This window comes from Lipotes vexillifer, unplaced genomic scaffold (genome assembly GCF_000442215.2).
Source record: "Lipotes vexillifer unplaced genomic scaffold, Lipotes_vexillifer_v1.1 scaffold831, whole genome shotgun sequence".
Taxonomy (NCBI): domain Eukaryota; kingdom Metazoa; phylum Chordata; class Mammalia; order Artiodactyla; family Lipotidae; genus Lipotes; species Lipotes vexillifer.
In genome coordinates this window covers 156,724-161,938 of record NW_006791661.1, presented here as the reverse complement: position 1 = coordinate 161,938, position 5,215 = coordinate 156,724, and the positions used below count along the sequence as shown (strand labels likewise).

Sequence of the window (5,215 nt, the reverse complement as noted above, 5' to 3'; positions counted from 1 at the left end):
CTGGCAATACAGCAGTAATGAAAAAAGGCAAAGCCTCTGCATACACAGAGCTTACACCTTAGATTAGAAAACAACCAATTAACAAAGAATAAATAAAAAATACCATATATAAATAGATGCTATGGAGACTATTAAAAAACAGATTAACAGAATAGAAAGTGAGTAGATTGAATGGTCAATGAAAACATTTCTTTTTCTGGAATACAGATTACAAGAAGGAGACAGCCATCAACCATAAGATGTTCAGGCGAAAGAGCACATCAAGTAGAGTGAAAAGCTTGTGCCAGCACTACAAGCTGGAGAAGAGCTTGGCATCCTCAAGGAACAGAAGGAAGGGTGTGACTGCTGAAGCACACTGAGTCAGGAGAGCCTTACAGGAGATGATTTCATAGGGGAGGCCAGGGCCTACAAACCAGGGCTTACTAGTATGCAGGGTCTTATAGCCAGGGTAAGGAATTTGGATTTAGTCCATGTGAGCTGGAAAGTCACTCCAGGGAGTAGGAAAATTATACGATCTCTCTGCTATGTAAAGGATGAACTGTAGAGGAGATGCCCCCTACAAGGGGCATCGCAGTAGAGTCTAGGGGAGGATGATGGTGGCATGGCTTGGAGTGGAAATGAGAAGTGGTTGATTTCTGGATATATTTTGAAACAGAATTAGTAGGGTTGGAAAATGAGGGAAAGCGAAAAATTAAGGATTGACTTAGTTTGAGGCTTGAACAATTAGATAGCTCTAATGAATTAATAAAATAAAACAACTGTGGGTAGACTATGACAGTTGAGCAAGTCAAAAGTTCTACTTTGGACATATTAGCATTGAGGCTTTGTTTCTTTGTTTGTTTTAGCAAAGTGTTTTATTCAAGAGCTTCTCAGCACCATTTAGTTGTCAGAAAGAACAGATATCCCCTTTTCGTGCCCACCCAACTCCCAATCCCAGAGGCAGAAGTTAAACCATTTGGCAAGAGCTCCTGCTAATGATTATAATTCAGATCATGATAAGGTTTGGGTTGTTCTCTCACCTACTTTCTCCAACCCTCTACTTAACCCGTGACTCAAGTAGAACTGTGTTCTCCCGCAGTTCAGAACAATAGGAAGGAATCATGTCAGTTTTGATCAACCTCACATTCCTGGCCTATTAGAGGCACATAAAATTACCTTGAAAAAACTGAATTCAGTGACTGCCACCTAGGAGGGACAGTGTTACTGTCAGGCAGTTTTGAGAGCTCAAATATTAGGGCACCCTCCCCCTACTCTAGTCTCGGAACAAGGAACACTAAGTCCGTTTTCTCTCCACACACCTCAATTGCTCATCCTCTCCTGCCTTACTAAAACAGACACTGAACCAAACTGGTGTGACAGACTTAAGACAAACAATTACATCTGATTAAAATGCTAAGAGATCCTGAGATGTTGGAGATGAGGAGAGTCGATAGTATGAGCTGATCTTTCCCTTCTTTTTCTTTAGAGAGTATTTTGTTTCAGCATAAAGCACACTTTCCCAAAGAGGTTCCTGGAGGAGAAAGCCAAGAGTCTGACTGTGTCCCGTGGGAACACACAATCACCTGTGTAACTCTGGCTTCAGTCCCTGGATCTGTCCTTTGCAACTCCTTCAGGTCCCACGGGAGGAGGAAAAGCTGGAGGCAATATCATTTGGCCAAAGCCTCCATGGGGTCCCAGACTGGCAGGACAATGGGTTCCTGCTCTAGTACAGCTAGCACCTCTTCAGGGACATGCTTCCTGTCCAACACCACTTCGTAGACATATTCAGAGAACCACTCATCTGTCACGCACAGGTAACCTTTGTGGCCATGGTCTTCACCCCACGAATTTTCCACTCTCCGTTTCACAAAAGCACCCTCCTAATCATCCTTTTCTGAGACAGCAGTGAATGTCATGGCATGGGTCATAAGTGACTCACCAAAAGTCAGCCTCTCAGCTTTATTCATGTTCTTCATGGAGACACCAAACACTAACTCAAGGTCATAGACATTCATGTCACTGAGGCCCAACTTGCTATTGAAGTGTTTTCCAACATCACAGCCAAACCATACAGCCTCTCCATCTTTGATGGAGGCAGCAACCATCTTCTGCAATAAGTCAGTGGGCTGGTTGTTATATAGAGTTTTTCTCCCTCCAGCCATATTGCTTAAGTAGTCCACTGTGTAAAGTTTATGGTACTTGTGCTGGGGCCGAGGGTCATTCACTAAACAAATCTTATCTTCCATATTGAAGAGCGGCTTGACATGTTCCCTGTAAAACTTCAAGGGTGTTATGGGGCCAATCTTTTGATAGTTTTTATCTTTGTCTTGATACTCCCAGGTGAACATCTCTGGTGGATTACCCAAATAGATGCACACCACTCTGCACATCTCCTCCATAGTGGTATCCTGTGTGGCTGAGATTTCTCCTTTGGTTGTGCTGTTGTACACTAGGTTCCGCAGTCGTATACAGAATTCTCTCATCTTGTGATTCAGAATATCATTCATCTTTCTGGTTGCCTCTGTTGTATAAGATTCAGGGAAGCACTTAGCAATAACACCATATTTTTCAACAATATTGACAAGCATATCCCATTATCCTCCATTATTTGCAGGATTCGTAAGCAAATACTGCACCAGCTTACCATCCTCAGGCTCCTTTTTCTGCGCTGTGTCCACAAAAGCATTTAAGAAGAAATAACAGCATTCAACCTTGTCCCAGAAAAAGAGGTAAGATTGACTAAATTCAAATTCTTCAATATTTAATTTTCTCATGAATGGAAGTCTCATAACATTTAGACAAGGAAAGATCCAGCATCGCCCTGAGCTCTTCTGGTTGGTGATGGGCTTGCCTTCCAGATGCACAGCCTGTTGCAACATGTGCTGAACACCCTGGACCATGGCCCTCTTCAGACAGATGTCCAGCAGGTCATGGGTGGTGCCGGCATGCTGGGCGAGTACGAACTGAGGATCGGAATTCAGTTTCTGAAGCAGGGCAGCTACCTTCCCCGAATTCAGTCCTGCCATGTCGTTCATGGTGCCCATGCTGCCCGGCAGGGGAAAGGTAGTTTCGAGGTCCTCAGGCAAACGCCAGGACTGCACAGCGGTTTGCTGCCTAAGCTGCCCGATCTGCCTCTCCCGCTGAGATATTTTTAATGTATTCAAAATTTAATACATTTTTCAATTAACCCATACATTTAAAAATATCTGTTTAAAAGGAGAAAAGCACTACAGAACCTGTAGATATCAGAGGATACTAGGAAAATACTACATAAACTCTAGAGAAATAAATTTGACAATTTAGATGAAATGGACAAATTGTTTTAAAAAAATCTACCAAACATGAAATAACAGATAATAATTTGAACAGTCCTATAATTGTTAAGTAAACTGAATTTACAGTTTGAAAACTCCCCCCCAAAAAAATCTTCAGGCCACATGGTTTCATTGGAGAATTCTACCAAATATGTAAAGAAGAATTAATACCAATTCTTCACAATATCTTCAAGAAAACAGAAAGGAAGTAACACTTCCTAATTCATTTTATGAACCAGTATTACCCTAATAAAGACAATACCAAAAAAGGAAACTACAGACAAATATCTCTCATTAATACACACACAAAAATGCTTAATGAAACTTAACAGAATAATTCAGCAATATATAGAAAGAATGATCTACCACAACCAGGTGTGGTTCAGTCTAAGGCTCTAAGGTTGCAAGACTGACTTGATATGGAAAAAGCAAAGTAATTTACCATATTAACAAGCTAAAGAAAAAAAATCACATCTATTGATTCAGAAAAAAATATATGACAAAGTTAACAAGCATTCATAATTTTTTAAAAAAAATCTCAGTGCAATAGGAATAGAGGGCAACTTCCTCGACTTGATAAAGCACATCTACAAAAACCTACTGGTAACATTATACTTAATGATGAGAGACTGAATGGTTTCACCCAAAGATTAGGAATGAGGTAAGAATGTCTGCTTTCACCAGCATTATTCAATATAGAGTTGAAAGTAGTACCAGTGCAATAAGGTAAGAAAGGAAATTAAAGACATACAGACTGTAAAGAAAAAAATAAACTTATCCTATTTGAGGATGACATGATTGTCTATGTAGAAAACACAAAAAAACCAAAAAAATTTAAAAATACTCCTAGAATGAATAGTGAGTTCAGCAGTCATAGAATACGAGCTCAACATTAATTGTACTACTGAGAAGTCATCTGTACTAGCAATAAACATAAAAATTAAAACACAGTATCATTAGCAGTGGCTCAAAAAAAATGAATACTGAGGTTTAAATCTAACAAAACATGTATGAAATTTGTATGCTGAAAATTACAAAACCTCTGGAGAAGGAAATAAAAGATTTGAATAAACAGAGAGACACTCTGTGTTCACGTATCAGAAGACTCAACACAGTAAAGATGCCAATTCTTCCCAAATTGATATACGGTTTAACACAGTTCTACTCAAAATATGAGCAAGATGATTTTTAATATAGAAAAGATTATATTAATTATATGGAGAGTAAAAGAAACTAGAATAGCTGAAACAATTTTTAAAAGAAGATTAAGTCTTTAAATAATTCTACCTGATTTCAAGAGTTATGCAGCTTCACTAGTTAAGACTGTGGTATTGGCAGAGATGGGTACACAGTTCAATGGAACAGAATAGAAAACCTAGAAGTAAATCCACACAATTATCCACAACTGATTTTTGACAAAGATGCCAAGAGAAAATCAGTGGAGGAAAGAGAGCCTTTCAACAGGTGGTGCTGGGGCAATTGGACCTCTATAGGCAAAAACTGAACCTTCACCAAGATCTCACATCTTATACAAATATTACCTCACAAAGGATCACAAAATTAAACGTAAAACTACAAAAGTTTAAGAAAAAATAAGAGAAACATCTCTACAATTTGGGGCTAGGTGAAGATTTTTCAGACTTGACACCAAAGGATTATTTATAAAAGTGAAATTGCTAAGTTGGATGTCATCAAATTTAAAAACTCTCACTCATTTAAGAGGATGAAAAGTCAAGCTCCAGGGCTCCCCTGGTGGCGCAGTGGTTGGGAGTCCACCTGCCGATGCAGGGGGCACGGGTTCGTGCCCGGGTCTGGGAGGATCCCGCGTGCCGCGGAGCGGCTGGGCCCATGAGCCATGGCCGCTGGGCCTGCGCGTCCGGAGCCTGTGCTCCGCAACGGGAGAGGCCGCAGCGGTGAGAGGC

At 40.2% G+C, this 5,215-nt stretch overlaps 1 pseudogene; it reads right to left on the bottom strand.

Annotated features, from left to right (window-relative positions):
* Positions 1 to 1,646: 1,646 nt before the first annotated feature.
* On the bottom strand, positions 1,647 to 3,014 carry LOC103082977 (bleomycin hydrolase pseudogene; annotated as a pseudogene).
* Between the last annotated feature and the right edge of the window lie 2,201 nt (positions 3,015 to 5,215).